This window comes from Cornus florida, unplaced genomic scaffold (genome assembly GCF_030987335.1).
Source record: "Cornus florida cultivar Cherokee Brave unplaced genomic scaffold, ASM3098733v1 CherokeeBrave_3.0.0_Hap2_Chr06, whole genome shotgun sequence".
NCBI lineage: Eukaryota > Viridiplantae > Streptophyta > Magnoliopsida > Cornales > Cornaceae > Cornus > Cornus florida.
In genome coordinates this window covers 13,940,142-13,958,139 of record NW_026775576.1, presented here as the reverse complement: position 1 = coordinate 13,958,139, position 17,998 = coordinate 13,940,142, and positions in this window count along the sequence as shown.

The window sequence follows — 17,998 nt, the reverse complement described above, 5'->3', positions numbered from 1 at the left end:
AAAAAAACTCACTATAAAATACCCAAAATGCCCCTCCATGAAATTTGGTCATGAAGGCCAAAAAGCTGCTAAAATGCAAACTGGAAGCTGAAACTTCGTGACGGATTTCTGGTACCAAGACGACATTTTCTGGAAAAACACGAAGTAGAAACCCCCCCTAAAATCATATTTTCTATTTAACCATGTTGAAAGAAGAAATCAAAACTGATGTGAAAGGTCTAGAATGCCCCTAGATCAGATTATGCAACAAAATTTCAAAATGAGTCCATAGGAGGCTCATTTCACCAAAGAAGAAGGTTTGCCAGGACACGACCATGTACACAAATGTAACTTACCTATTTGGATGCACTACAATGGTCCATAAAATCTGACCCCCAAACGGGCAAAAAGGTAAAAATGAACAAGAAAAGGGAAATTTGAAAACCAAAATTATCAAATGATTTCAAATTACCGTTTGCCCTTGGCCACACTTCTAACATGATTTATAAGACCATATGAAAGAATAAGAATGGAATTCCCACACCCGATGCAAAAGTTATGAAGCAATGACGTAGCATTTTTCAATATTTTCATAATATTTCATAAAGTTAAAGTTGCATAGAATACAAGATACATGTCATTGGCCTCCGGCCTCATCTCATACATGTCAAATATAGTGCATAGAGTATACTTATGTGCACATTACATAATTGGAATCAAATATATAAATTTTGACATATAAGGCTACAAGTGGCATTTCAAGCCAACTCTTACAAGAATTGAAACCTTCAAGGCTACGAATCATCCAAGCAATATGAGAATCTCGAGTTTTGATTCCTGTATCCGAAAAATGTCCCCACTACGTGGGTGAATAACATAAAGCTACTCGTAGGAGATGAGCATGCATCGACCTAGCATTCTACAATAAGATCACCTTATGGTGAAACATGTTAAAAGGGCTTATGCCACCTAACGTCTATATCAAAATGACACTCAAGGAGCATCCTAAGCTACTCATGCAATTGAAATGAACTACAGCATACAAGTATATATGCTAAAGTACACTAAACCGTATTAAAACATGATACACGACATTCAAGTACACATGCTCACAAGTATACTAAATCATGTTAAACAGGATAAGCAATATCTAGCCTACATACACAAGTATAAGATATATGTATAGAGTACTCATAAATCAAGTATACAAACACAAGTATACTAAGCTAAACACATACGTACAAGACAAGTATACATGGCACAAATATATAAAAATGAAATCCGCACACACAAGATAAGCATACTAAGCGTAAATACACTAGATAGAGTTCAGATACACCAACAAGGATACAAGTTCAAGTATGCAGTTTCAAGTATACTAAATGAGATCAAAATACATAGGCAAGCACCAATTCTCAAGTTACAAGTAATCCATGATTAACAACTTGAAATTGAATGCGAAATCAAAGTAGAAAGACTAAGACATGTGGTCACTAGACCAAGCAAGTGTTTCTGGGTAATTACGACCCACAAGGCACTACTTAGTGTGCACATGCATAAGTTATTCCGGGCAATTACGACCCACAAGGTACTACCTAGTGTGCACTTATGACTTAGAAGACTCTTGTCTCTATACTAGAGCCAAACCCTAGCCATCACGTGAAATATGTCCTTACAAGCTTTCCAAAATCAATAAGTTCAAAACTTATACAAAAATCAATAAGTTAGACCAAACTTATACCAAATCCACTAATGTATAAAACCATCTTCCATGCACAAATAAGGTTGAATCCATACAAACCATGTCCTATAATTCAAGTCTAGATAGCATATGACAATTCAAGCCTCCAATATGCAATTTATACACTAAAACAAGAATATTTTACAACAATTGAACCACATTACCACACTTAGCCACAAGTACTAAATAAATCCCAATTTAGTAACTAACTTCCAAGGTAAACAATTGTAATATTCTAACAAGCTATTACACCTACACAAGATATATCTAAACAAGCTATGCAAGTGAATGATATTCTATATCATGCTAAGTCCAATTACAATTTCAAGAGGTCTCAAGCACTAATTCTACAACAAATTAGTAACATGCTCACAAGGTGATTAAACAGACTACATTTCAAGGGATTATCAACCCATTACCTCCAATATCAATTTAAGTGACCAACACACTTAAAATAAAATTAATTAAGCTCATTAATTAATTTTTCTCTAGATTTTCAAACATATCCAAATATCCTCATTTAATATATGTTAAAGAACTCACCAAGGCCTACTTTAATATCACATTACAAGTTGGTTTCATACTTGATACAACTATGTGAATTAATCTTTCACAAAAGATAAATATTAAATAAGTTTTGAAATTCTTACTCAAATGCTCCAAATTTAATATATGTTACACAACTCACCAAGGCCTAATTTATTAGCAAGCCGCAATTTAATTCTAAACTATATATCATCATTAGAATTAAATCCTAAACAAAGAAAATAAATAAATTAAATTCTAAAAACTTGAACAAGGCATGCTCACAAGTTATATATGCTTATAAAACAATCAATACAACAATAATATAAACCTAAGACATCCCCTACCTCAATTTGAGATGAAACTCTCAAAAGCCTACCGAAAAAAAGTGCTTTGAATTCGATGATACCGAAGGGTTTTGTCGGGGACAACACGATATACATGAACCCACAAGAAGCCCCATCAAAATCATAACTTGACTTCAATCCTGAACTCAAAATTTGGCCAAAAATAGGTTCTAATAAGGGAGAAAGATGCGCGTGGCCAAGACAAACACAAAACGCGAAGGCACTTCGACTTTATAACAAAGGGAAAGAGGTTTAAATGAGAGGAGAAGGGTGGCAGCCCCCCTTGGGATGCCATGGCAGATCTAGGTAGTGCATGGAGAGGGGAGAAGATTACTTTTGACTTTAAGTCCCCCCATTTATAGAAAATCTCAAAAAGTGCCCCGAACGGGTCCCGCCGGGTCTGGAAAAGTGAAATTTGAGCAGACGCACTCAAACGGCAAAACTCTATGAACAAAAAAGATTTAAAATGAGAAAATATGAACAACAAAAGAAACGGTGTCAAAAACTGAGTCCCGATCAGAAAACTATGCCCCGAACAAGTTCGGCGGCAATGGGGGTCAAAAACCCTGAAACCGAAGAAAAACGACCAGAAGGAAATTCCAAGAATTTATAAGTCGACAAAAAGTGAAAATGAATCCTGTACGAGGATCCAGGCTCCAGACGAAGTATTTTACAATAACTTTCATTAATTACAAAATAGCCCCTCCAAAAAGGGTTAATTGCACTAATGCCCCAGAATGAAAATATCTTCTAAAAATATTTTCTTAAAAACTCCTGAAATAAAATATCTTCAAAATATATTTACAAAAAATACCTCAAGAAAAGAAAAAGATTCTGAAAAACTGTGCATCCAAGCCCCTATGGACACTGGGAGCAACTAGAGTACTTTCTTACAAAAGTAAAGATACGTATTGCATGGACACCACTTAGAATGAAGATACGTGAAGTTAAAAACCAACTCCGAACACAAAGAGTGAGGTTACGCCAACAAGGTGACAAACGGGGAAAAGACAAAATAGGGAAAATGACAAAATAGGGAAAAAGACGAAAGTGAATAGTGTCGAAAAACGAAAAATGTGAAAATGACTCAGTCCTCAAAGGAAGTTGTCAATCCAAAGAAAAGAGTCTTAGAAACCATTTTCGAGTACTCGAGACGACACTAAGCGGCGAGAAACTGAACTCAGAAAAGAAATTTCAACGAAAAAAATTCATCCGTAAAATTCTGAGGAAAAAGGAAAGGAAGGAAATGGCCGGGTTATTACATGCACCACATCCTACGAGTAACTTGATTACTCACCCTAGTTGTGTGGGTTATTTTACAGGTAAGGAGACAATATTTGTGGATGCTCATCATCCATAGGGGCTCATGAGTACTTGAAGCATTTTTGTATATGGACATGCACTTGTTTAATATGTTTTATCTTTTAGATGTTATATTTTGTATGCCATGGATGTATGGTATTTTAGAAGCTAAGATGACTTCCTTTTTATAATAAGTATCTAAGTACATTTGGAAGTGTTCATTTTATATGTATGACATGAGGCCAAGGGCTATTAACTTGAAAGGTTACAAATATGTTTCCTCTAAAACTCAAGTATTGCCATTGTAGCTTATTTGTGAGAAATGGAGGCTTTATATGCTAAAACTTGTTAATGGAATGTAAAAAGGCTTTAGGCCATGTTGGTACATGCACTTCCATACTCACTTTAGCAAACAACACCATCCTTGATGAAATAAAAACACTAAGTAGCATTTTTAGGGAGTTTTACCATATTCTGTTCCAGGGGCATTTCGGGTATTTCACAATGCGTTTTTTTCATTTTCCTCGCGAGTCACGTAGAAAACTCAATTTTGAGGGTTTCTTCTTTGTATTTTTCCATAAAATTCGATCTTGGCCCTCAAAAATCCATATTTATCGGAAAAATCCTTGCTACCAGGTCTTGCAGATTTTTAGTGCAAATGTACTTGGTACTATTCATCAACTTTTTTTTGAAAAGTGTGACGACCGATCTGAAACTTCTGGGGGTCTTGTGGGTGTATTTTAAGATTGCATTTTCAATTTAGGCAATTTAAAAACCTCCCGAAGCCCTATTTCCTTTCTTTGGGCAGTAGCTCGGAGAAAATTTTACCCCCTTGACCAGATTTTCTTGGGGGCATTCTGGGCATTTTACAATACATTTTTTTTGTTTTCGTCCGCGATCGGGGTAGGAAACTTGATTTTATGTTTCTTCTTTGAGTTTTCTAGAAAAGTCCGTTTAGATGCCCGTTTTTTTTCTCAGTTGCAACAGTAGTGGGTTGACGGCACTGTAGTTGTCACGGCCTTCATCGGGCCGCCGCGACATCGATTTTGTTTTTGACCTTTCTCCCTCATCCGGACTCCAAATCAAGTGAATTTTTTTTTTTTTTAAATTGATTAATTTTTCATTGTCTATTCAACGGTGTGCTCGGTTACACACAGATATTTCTGGATAATTACCAGTTTACCCTTTTAGCTTCATTGCTCGTTTTTTTTTGTTTTGTCGTTTCTCCTTCGTTCGGAATCCGAATAATGAAATTCTTGAGTCCATCATGATTAGTTTTTCATTGTCTTCCCAGTAGTGTGCTCGATAGCACTTAAATCCATTTTTTTGTAAAATGACCATTTTGCCCCTAGGTTCCTTTTTATCCGTTTTTGAAACGACACTTCCGCATTTGTTTTTCTTTGGGTTCCATGACCTCATTGAGGGTCACACTGGTGTCTTACAGATGCATTGTATCTCTAGAGACCGTTATTTCACCTTTCGCTTCTGCATTTCGGATTCATTATTGGGTCATCTTTTGGTCATCACTAACGCATTGGGTTTACAAAACTTGGGCCGTCACATATCCCTGACAAAACATAGAAGTTTTGTCAGATTCGGAGCACATTCATTTTGGTCGGGATTTGAGATTTCATCTCAAATGGAGGTAGGGAATGTTTTAGGATTATTTGTGTGTTGTATTATGTGTTTCCCATGATTATACAACCTATATGTATGCCTTGTATCAAATCTAGAAATTTAGTAATATTTAATTCTTTGTATAAGATTAAATTTTCATGATGATGTATAACTTGGATTTGAATTATGGCATGCTAGAAAGCTTAGTTTTAATATGTTCGTTAACATATATTTACTTGGGATTATTTGAATAAAAGTTGCATCTTTTATTTAATATTTTTCTTTGTGAAAGATTAATTCCCATGGCCATACTTTACATGAAATGAACTTATGTTATGCTTTTAAATTAAGTCTTGGCATGTTCTTTAACATACTTTAAATTGAGAGCATTTGGTTGAGCTTGAAATTCTAGAGACTTTAATTAAATGAATTAATTAAAATCTATTTTGTGGTTTCATTGGCGTAATTAAGCTTTTGAATACATATATGTAATGACCATGATTTGTCCTTTAACATATATTAAATTGAGGCCATTTGAAAATGATGTGAAATCTAGAGAGTTTAATTATTTTGATTTAATTAAATTCTAACTTGTTTATCCATGGATTTAATCATATTTTAGAAGTTGCTTCTATGTTGAGACCATGGATTTGGACTTTTTGAGTATTCACTTGATTATGTTTTAAGCATTGAAGAGCATTGTTGTTAAATTTATAATCATGAGAACTTGCTTCCAATATTGAATATATGATTGACTTGTGAAAGGAATTGTACACTTTGTGTTGACATTATGTATGTCATTTTAGAACTGAAACTTAAGGCATGGATTGTGTGGTTTCAACCTACTTATGCATATAAATTATGTATAAGTTGTGAACTTATTTGATTATTTTGGGGTCTTAGGACATTGTTACTATGATATGGCTAAAGATCGGCTTTAGTGCGGGAGGTATGAGTTTTCCCCAATTGAGATAGTGCATACAAGGGTGGTCATCCCAGCAGGTTAATGCCCAGAATAACCATTTTGTTCTCAGCAAAAATCCGAGACGTGATGTCCAAGTCTTACACTATTTGTTTTCGCATTCAATTACAAGTTGACAATCATGTTTAATTGTGACTTGTGGTTTTGGCTATTGACGATTTGATGTTGTTAAGTACATCCTTACTAAATTGTTATATTTAGTTGTTTTCACACTTTTAGATTTCAAATTGATTACTTTGAGAACCTATGTCTTGACGTGTTGTATTAGAAATTCTAATTGTACTAAATTGTTATATTTAGTTGTTTTCGTACTTTTAGATTTCAAGTTGATAACTTTGAGAATCTATATCTAGTTACTTTGTATAGCATGCTTCTATGTTGGTTAAATTGCATAGATGTTGTGATTATGATTTATTGTTCAAATGTGACTTAGGAATGATCCTATAGATTCAATTGGAACATAGATGTTAGGTGACATGACCCACTTTTATTATTCTAGCATTTTAGATTTCAAGTTGATAACCTTGAGAATCTACATTTTGTTGCTTTGTGTAGGCACGCTACTATGTTGTTGGAATTGCATGAATGATATGATGTATGCTAGAAATGGTCTAGGGTCGCTTAGGATGCTCCCTGAGTCACACCTTGACATAGACGTTAGGTGGCATGAGCCCCTTTAACATGTTTCACCTTAAGGTGATAAAATCATAAAAAGTTAGGTCGATGCATGCTCATTTCCTACGAGTAGCTTTATGTTACTCACCCACGTAGTGGGGACATTTTTCAGGTACAAGAATTAAAGTTGAGACTCTCATTATGCTTGGATGGTTTATGGACTTGGAGGTTTCCATCTTTGTGAAGGTTGGCTTAGAATGCCATTTGTAACCTTATTTGTCAAAATGTGTATATTTGATTCCATATATGTAGTGTGTACATGAGTGCACTCCTTACAATGTATTCAACATGTATAAGATGAGGCCGGAGGCCAATGTCATGTATTTTGTATCCTATGAGACTTATGATTTCATGAAATATTATGAAAATATTGAAAAATGCCAAGTAATAGTTTCACCATGTTTGCATCGGGTGTGGGAATTCCATTTTTATTCTTTCGTAGGGTCTCATTAATCATGTATGAAGTGTGGCCAAGGGCCAAATGGTCATTCGTTGATTTTGGTTTTCAAAGTTTCCATTTTAAGTTCATTTTCGCTTTTTTGGCCGTCGGGGGGTCGGTTTTTGACTCGGCCATTTCCGAGAGCCGCGGAGCATTCCCGTGAGCTCAAAATCACTATTTACGCTTGCATGAATGATCGTTTTCATGAAAACTCCTTTCGTTTCTGTTTTGAGCCTCCTATGGACTCATTTCACCTTTTTGTTAAAAAATTCAGCTTAAGGGTATTTTGGGAATTTTCTTTGGAAAATAAATTCTGTTCTTGACTCTGTCACATAGAAAATGTGATTTTAAGGGGAGTTTCTTCATGACATTTTTCTGACAAATATCATCTTGACCTCGAAAACCGTGTCACAAACTCATTTTTCTGCTAAAACACTGTTTCTGCTACATTTTCGGTGTTCTGTTCAAGTTGAACCGGTTCAAGAATAGTTGAACCGGTTCAAGGTGTCATTTTGGTTCAGCTTGGGTGTACTTCCAATGTTGAACCAGTTTAAGGATGTTGGACCGGTTCAAGTCTTCCAGAGTTTTTAGTTTTGGACTTCCAACTTCAAACTGATGTAACTTCTTCGTTTTAACTCCGAATTGGTCCGTTCTTGAGTCTAAACTGACCGCGTCAAAGTAAGCTTTCCAATGGTATGAATTTTAGTTTCAGATTCTTTTCCTTGCTCATGATATCCTCATTTTAGTGAGAGGGTGCCGGATTTGGTTTGAACCGAGATAGAGTTCTTCTGGGATTTCATTTCCTTTGGCCTTGCGACTTCATCTGAAGTTACCAAAGGATGTTTTTTTATTTTTTTGATCTCATTTGACTTGTTGGGATTCAAATTCCTTCCTCTTAGGGTAAAATGACCATTTTACCCTTGGTCCTTCTTTTGGTAGGGTTTTGATACCCTTATCTTCATTTTTGCTTCCGCTGAGTCTTAAAATTCCTTGAAGGGCTATTCTTGTGTCTTAGGGATGATGTACATCTCTAAGGACTTGGTTTCATTTTGCTTCCGCATTTTGGATCCGCTTCGGGTCATCACAGGACACACTAGGTTAAAAAATTCAAGGTCATCACACAGCCTCTACTCGAACCCGAAGCTCTCTCTCTTTTAATGTTTCAACCAAGCTCTGTGCATAAACTGAATTGAAAGAATGAATTTCGGAGGTATGGTGATCCTTTGCTCTTTCCAGTATCATTTCAGCTATAACAGCTCGGTGTGCAACATCCATAAATATGGTAGCGCATTACAATAGTAAGCAAGAAAGAGTGAGATTGTGAATATGAAAGATAAAGTTATATAAGACATATATAAAGTACTTACTCGACCCAATTAATGCATTCCATGTTGCACGACAATTGGAATGGGGAAAGCTTCCAAAGCATACAAGTCTTCAGGCAATACGAACTCGTTCATCTTGTCTGCGACAAAACCAAGATCTCTAAGGATTGACATTGGGGCCGTGGGGCAAGACTGTGATACTACTGGATTGAATTGTACCATTGGAAAGGTCAGTTGTGCATCCACAAAAGTTATCTGGCTCCCAGACAGTTGTGCATCAACAAAAGTTTTCTGGCTCCCGGACGATTGTGCATCTACAAAATTTATCTGGCTCCCGGACGGACCTTCTTGGGCAAGAAGAGACCAAAAGATGTTGTGATACTCCCAATTTTGAAACACAGGTTGATCAAATTCGTACACAAAATCAAGGGATATCAAAATAATTAAAGTATTTCAAACAAACACAGATTACAAAAAGAATTAAAAATAATAAATAACTCGCTGAATAAAACTAATAAATAATAATTTTTTTAATACTTCTCCAAATTTACAAATTGGGAATCTCGTAATGCAAGGACCCTTAAAAATATTATCCAATAATTCAGTCAACTATAAATAAAATAAGTCTATCACCCTACTTTGGAATAAACTAAAAGAGTAGATAAGTCCTCCAGCTATGGATTCTTAACCTTGAGACTTGAACCTCTGATAATTAACCTGAAAGATAAAAATAAGTGGGTCAAATCCACGAGTAAGTTCTCTCTACCAGGCCTCTAAAAACCAATAAAAAGATTATCTTTGACCAAAGCCAATCATAATAAAGTCTTTTATCTTTTATATACAATGATACACATATATATAAATAATTATATATAATACAATAGTCACATCTGTTCATAAATTCCAAAACCATTAACTAAATAATAATCATACCTAGACCAATCCACCATTTTTTCTAAAGAAAGACTCATTAACCTCAATCACATCCTAGATAGTTAACTAATCATTTAAAAAGTGCCATATAATTAAATAAATATTATCTTTAATCCAAAACCCAATAATAATTTAATTATTTAAATCACATAGCCAATATCTAGGCTTTGACAAATTATCTATGTCTCTACCAATATTATTTTATTAATATACATAAAATAATACACTAACCTGTAATTACTAGATTATTCTAATTTAAGAATATCTAATCCTAATCCAACATATACATATAATAACCTTAGATTAAATTTTAATCATCTAACACATAGCAATTTAATTACGCTTTGGCAAATCAACCATGTCATTATAAATATATTTATTTATATATTGGCAATTCAACCATGCCTCCTTTAGGTATATTTATTTATACATTGGCAATTCAACCATGCCTCCACAAGTATATTTATTTATACATTGGCAATTCAACCAAGCCTCCATAAGTATATATAAATTAATACTTTTAAACTAGTAACTCATCCATATTTCTTATGTATGTATTTTATTCATATAAATACTTACGCAATATATATACGCATTTGGCAACTCATCTATGCCTATAATTCAACCACGTACCAAACCTTAAAAGTTATTTTATCAACCAAACAATTCTTACATAGGCAAATTAACTTATCAACAAAACAACTCATGCCTAGGTATTTCATGCATATCATATGCATATAATTAATTTAATAACCAACCTATCCAGATATACTAAATAAGACTAATAATATTAATCATCTTAAATAATATATACATATACACATATATTATTTAATAAATATGTGTATATAACACCTTCCTTAATAATTCTTGATTATTTAATATTATATATACATATATATCAATAATTATATGTATATATATGTGTGTGTGTGTGTGTGTGTGTGTGTGTATACCTCCTTCCATCACCAATATATTAATTTAATTATATTTACGCAAATTAAATGTAATGACCCGGTCATTTTCTTTCCTTTCATTTTCTCAGATTTTCACGGATATTTTTTTCCGTTAATCTTTTCCTTTCTGAGTTCGGTTTCTCACCGCTTAATGTCATCTTGAGTGCTCGAGGATGGTTTCTAAGACTCTTTTCCTTAGATTGACAACTTCCTTTGAAGACTGAGTCATTTTCACATTTTCACTTTTGTGACATTATTCACTTTTCGTCTTTTTCTCGGTTGTCACTTTGTTAGCATAACCTCACCTTTCGTGTTCGGATTTGATTTTGATTTTGCATGCATCCACAATATTTAAATTCTATGCTAAGTGTTTACTTTTCTTATAAAGGGTATAGATGCATAACCATTTTGTAATATTCTAAACTTTTAGGGTTTTTGTGTAATTTCTGTAAAGTAATTATTTTTCGTCTTAGGAACCTTTTTGTAATTTAATTTGGAAGATATTTTCAAAAAGGATCTTTTTACAATTTTCGGAAAGTGTAAAAAGTGTCACACTCTCATTGGTCCACTTGTTAACATTTGTGTGGGGATACTTTGATGCCTTGGATGATGACGTGTGGAGGGTGGAGATTCACCCACTTGTTGGCCTAGGATTGGTGCACTTGTTGGCTTGGATGGTTGACAAGTGTAGGTTTGAGATTTAGCCTAGGATGGAGCCTTGGATTTGTGACAAGTGTAGGCACCAAATTTTGTCTTGCAATTAATTTTTGGGCCACTTTGGGATTATGGTTTAAAGAAGGGTTTTTGTGCAATTGACCATAGATGTGTGTGTTGACCATGGTGTAAGATCACCTAGTGAGTGGAAGATTTCTAATTCCTCCACTCACATTTTTTCACATTATGTCATTAGCTTCCTCACCACAAACCCTAGCCTCCATGGATGGAGCTTGAAGCATTAGGTTTTGACCTTGATTTTTGAGGGCCTTCCATTGATTTCCAAGCTTAACCTTGGGAATACTTTTTGTTCCCCCCATCCTCCTCTTCATAACCCTTGAAGGGTTTGCCATTTTGTGTTGTTTTGCCTTAGATTCTAGAAAGACACTTCTCTAGAGAGGTAGGGGGTGTTATAATTTATTTTCCAAGTTGTTTTACTTGCTCTTGTATGAAATATAAGTTGTATGCATGACTTTGTTAATTTGAAAAATTAGAGATTTATCATAGCTTGCATATAACTCATTTTAGACTTGGTTAATGGCATGGCCATGAGTTGTTATATATTAAATTGGGAATGTTTATATGAGTTTTCAAACCTAGAGATTTAATGAATTTAATTTGATTTCAATTCTAGTTAATTGTGTTTTGCTTGTATTCTATTTTAGACTTGATATATGGTATGACTATGACTTAGTGTTTACTATATATTAATTTGGGGTCATTTGAATAACTTTTGAAATCTAGAGATTTAATTGATTTAAATTAATTAAATTTTACATGATGGTATCTTGCTCACTTTGCACTTTTGATTTGATATATGTAATGACTATGATATGTTGTTAAACATATATCAATTTGAGGCTAATTGAAATTGATTTTAAATCTAGAGAATTTAATTATTTTATTTAATTAAATTCTATCTAATTGTTCCATGGATTTAATTATGTTATAGAAGTTGATTTTATGTATAAATCATGGATTTGGACTTGTTGTATATTCACTTGGTTGTGTTTTGAGCATTGGATAACATTGTTGTTATATTTATATTCATGAGAACATGTTTTTTTCATGGAATATATTGTTGCCTTGTGTAATGAATTGCACACTTTGTATTTGACATTATATATGACATCTTAGAATTTAAACTCTAAGGCATGGATTATGTGGTTTCAACCTACTTGTGCATAGAAGGTGCTTTCAATTTCGTGCATTATATAAATTATGTATAAGTTGTGAACTTATTTGGTTTATTTTGGAGTCTTAGGACATTGTTGTTACAAGTGATATAGCTAGAGTTTAGCTCTAGTGCAGGAGGTATGAGTTCTCCCCAATTGAGATAGTGCGCACTGGGGGTGGTATGACCCGCGGGTTAGTGCTCGAAATAACCATTGAGGTCTCGGCAGAATTTCGAGCTTAGATGTCTAAGTCTTCCACTATTTGGTTTCGCATTCAATTCCAAGTTGACAATCATGTTTAATTGTGACTTGTGGTTTTGGTTATTGGCGATTTTGATGTTGTTAAGTACATCCGAGCTTTATGATTTTAATGAATCATTTTAAATTTCGATGTTGTTAAGTACATCTGAGCTTTATGATTTTAATGAATCATTGTAAATTTTGATGTTGATAAGTACATCTATGCTATATTGTTCAAATGCAACTTAGGAATGATCCTATAGATTCATTTGGAACATAGATGATAGGTGGCATGACCCACTTTTGTCGTTTTTCGTATTTTAGATTTCAAGTTGATAACCTTGAGAATCTATATCTTGTGGCTTCATATAGCATGTCCTTATATTGTTTGGAATTGCATGAAGGGTGTGAATTATGCTAGAAATGAGCTAAGGTAGCTTAGGATGCTCCCTGAGTCTCACATTCGACATAGACGTTAGGTGGCATGGTCCTTTTGAATTGTTTCATGATAGTCTAAAAATCTTTCAGAAATCAAGTCGATGCATGCTCATTCTCTACGAGTAAACTTGTTTACTCACCCCGATGTTACTGGGGGGCTGTTTCAGGTACGAAGACTTGGTTCGTGACGCTCATCATTCCTTAGATGGCTTGTAGTTCTTAAGTTTCCATTTCATGCAAATGTTAGCATGAGATGCCTTTTGTAACTTTATTTGACAAAATGTGTATATTTGATTCCATAAATGTAATGTGTACATGAGTGCACTCCTTACAATGTATTCAACATGTATAAGCTGAGGCCGGAGGCCAATGTCATGTATTTTGTATCCTATGCGACTTATGATTTCATGAAATATTATGAAAATATTGAAAAATGCCAAGTAATTGTTTCACCATCTTTGCATCAGGTGTGGGAATTCCATTTTTATTCTTTCATAGGGTCTCATTAATTATGTATGAAGTGTGGCCAAGGGCCAAACAGTAATTTCCAATCATTTGTTAATTTTGGTTTTCAAAATTTTCATTTCAAGCTCATTTTCGCCTTTTTGGCCATCGGGGGATCGGATTTTGTATCGGCCATTTTCGAGAGCCACGGACCATTCCCGCGTGCTCAAAATCACTTTTTACGTTTGCGCATATCCGTTTCAGCCTAGAAGTGCATTTGGGGTCAGATGTATGTTTGGTGCAAACTTACATTTTTGTCGTTTTGAGCCTAAACTGAGCATAAGGGCATTTTGGGGTTTTTACTTGAAAAATTAAGGTTGCTCTTTACATGGTTGACTAGAAAACATGATTTTACGGGGGGTTACTTCACAACTTTTTTTTCCCAAAAAAGTCCCTTAAAGACCTCAAAATCACATTTCAAACTTCGATTTCTGCTATGCTTGTTGCAGAACGAGCGCTCGTAGATGTCGCACGAGCGCTCATAAATGGGGCAATAGGTTTTGACCCTGGGGCGTGCACTGTATGAGTGCTCGTAGCCCTTTCTCGAGCACTCGTGGTACTGTTCATGGGTGTATGTGTGTGTGTGTCTTGGTTTAGCACTGCACCTTCGACTTCGGATCGTCGTATCGCCTTCGTTTTAACTCCGAATTGGTCCATTCTTGAGTCTAAATTGACCACGTCGAAATAAGCTTTCCAATGGTACCAATTTCATCTTCATATTCTACTTATAGCTCAAGATATTTAAGTTTTAGTAAGATAGTGTCAGAATTTGGTTCGAACCGGGATAAGGTTTCCCTTCGTTCGACTTCAGGACTTGATATATTTGTCGTCCGGACTCCGAATCAAGTGATTCTTGAGTCTATCTATATTAATTTTTCGTTTTCTTTCCAATGGTGTACACGACGTCACCCATTTTAGTGTGGAATGACCATTTTGCCCCTAGGAACATTCTTGTCCCTTTTTAAAACATTGCTTCTGCATTTATTTTCTTTGGGTTCAGTGACCTCATTGAGGGTCACATTGGTGTCTTAGAGACGTGTTGTATCTCTAGAGACTATTGTTCTATTTTTTTTTATTCCGCATTTAGGATCCGTTCCTGGTCATCACAGGACATATGCGTGCATGTTCACTTTGATAGGTCGTATTTTGTATATGACATGCTATGTGGCCATGGGCTATTGGAACATGTGTATTTATTCATTTTACATATGCGTGCATGTTCACTTTGCCACACAACACCATTTTTGATGAAATGAACACTTAGAGTGGCATTCATTTTCACATTTTTGCTAAATCAGACCTCAAGGGCATTTTTGGTATTTAACTTGAAAAACAAATGTTGATCTTGACATGGTTGACCAGAAAACATAATTTTAAGGGGGGTTACTTCACAATTTTTTTTCCAAAAAAGGCCTAGAAAGTCCTCAAAATTACATTTTAAGTCCCAAAAGCTACTAAACTTGTCTGCAAGACGAGCGCTCGTGTATGGGGACGAGCGCTCGCATTTGGGGCAGTAGGGTTTTGCCCATGGGTGTTTGCCGTACGAGCGCTCGTCCATCCCTTTTTCAACACTGCACCTCCGACTTCAAATTGTCATATCTTCCTCGTTTTAACTCCGAATTGGTTCGTACTTAAGTCTAAACTGACCGCATCGAAATAAGCTTTCCAATGGTACCAATTAGAGTTTCAGATTCCATTTGTAGCTCAAGATATTCAAATTTTGGTGGAGGGGTGTTAGTTTTTGGCTCGAACCGAGATAGGGTTTTTTCTTCCTTCGACTTCAAGACTTGATATCTTTGCCATTTGGACTCTGAATCAAGTGATTCTTGAGTCCATCTTTGTTAATCTTTCGTTGTCTTTCCAATGATATGCACGATGGCAGCCATTCCAGTTTGAAATGACCATTTTACACTTGGTTCATTTCTTATCGGGTTTGACATTCTTACTTCATTGCTTGGCTCATTTGAGTTCCATGGCTTCATGGGGAGTCATTTTGGTGCCTTAGGGATGACGTACATCTCTAGAGGTCAATTTATACATTTTGCTTCCGCATTTTTGGATCCGTCATCGGGTCACCTTTTGGTCATCACTGACGTACCGAATTTATAAAACTTGGGCCATCACAAGTGGTATCAGAGCCCTAGGTTTGAATACCTTAGGATGAAGGGTTTTGGGTGCATATCATGCTTTTGTTGATTTACTTTGATATGTTTACATGCTTTTGATAACATGTTTTAGCTTTATAACATGTTTATGTGTTCCGTTATAACACGTTTGGTAGTATGACATGTCTTTAGGCTTATATGCGTATATGTTTAAGTGCATCTTTGTTTGCCATGTATGCTTATTTGCTTAAGTGCTTAACTGTTTACATAGCTTACTTTGATTACTTTAGCATGACTGTATGTTGCATACCATGTCTTGCTTCGTGTTTCGTGCATTCATAGTGTGAGTTGCACTCGGTCATAATAACTTGTGTTATTATTGACCTCTTACCTTGTGTACGTTTAGGACCATGGTTGTCACACGTGGAGAGTCCTCACGTCAGGGCACTGAAGAGCAAGAGGCCGACACTGAGTTCACAAGGGGTCCGGGGAGGCCCAGGATTCCAGTTTGTGGTGTGAATGTTAATCCGCTACGGGCACCGACTTACGAAGAGCGGGTTGCTCAGGGAATCAATCAAGGGATTGCTGAATCCTTATAGGAGTTGATACGCAGGCAGGTGGCAGGGATACAGTTTCTGGCACCGGCACCGATAGTCAATGAGGCACTAGAGTACTTTATGCGACTACAGAGGATTAAGATTGATCCATTTGCGGGGAGTTCATATCCGCTAGTCTCAGAAGCTTGGTTGGACCTTATGGTTCGTAAGTTAGATAATATTGCAATACCCACGAACAAGTTGAGGATTTCCTTGACTGCTTCTTTGTTCATGGGGGATGCAGATATTTGGTGGAGGTCTATGACCAATGTCCACAATGTTGAGTTCATGACTTGGAACGAGTTTAGAGATTTGTTCTTCAAGCACTTCTTTCCTAGGGCAATGAGGCGAGAGATGAGGACACAGTTCATAGGTCTTTATTAGGGCACTATGAGTGTCATTGAGTATGAGACACGATTTACTTCTCTCTCTCGTTATGCCGAGGATATGGTAGCGACTGATGAGGCCAGGGCAATTGATGAGCGCTGAAAAGTGCGTATTTAAACCCCTTAAGCTTAAGCATTCTAGTACCTTTATCTATCTTACTTTACTGTTTTAGATTGATTTCCTATTATTTCCATTTTTAGGCACTTATCTTGAAAATAAGCTAACTCAGCCAAATAAGGGCAGAAATGAAGCAATTCTGGGATAAATCATAGAAATGAGCCAAGTGGAAGAAAAAGGAAGAAAAGGTGAAAATCAACATCTTCGATTGATCTCAGATCAAAGTTCAATCGATCCAACATGATCGATCTCAGCACTTCAAGATGGATCAGAGCCATGATGACATTTTCAGAGATTTCAAAAGTTCGATCGATCCAACATCATTCTTCGATCGATCGAACTGCCTTGTCCTTATCCAAATGATTGATCTTATCTAGTTGTACCACCCTACCAACCACTTTTGTCCTTTTCCCAAAAATATCTTAGATTTGTCTTTATCCAAAAAACGTCACCAGTGAGGATCGATCCACCCTAAGTTCGATAGATCTCAGCCATGTTTGATCAATCCAAGTCCAAGGTCTGATCGATCGAACTTCCTCTAGTGCGAAAAAGTTAAAATTCCAGCTCATTAAAAGTTGTCCTTTATCCAATCATTGGGGAATATTGTGTGCACGACCCCAGCTCATTTCGGGTGTCATTTGACCTACCTATATAAGGATAAGGATTGATTTTTACAAAGAGGACCTCATACCATATCATATCATCTCATACCTTGTAAGAACTCTTGGAAATCTCTACCATGGAGTTAGTCCTTGAGGGTTGGAGAAACACTACCATGAGTGGCTAGATATCCTCTTGGGGCTAGAGTTAGCCCCAAGCATGCTTTCTACATCTTGATTTTGTGTATTTATTGAGGGATTAGTGTTGTAATACATGTTTTGACACTTTTATATATGTAGAT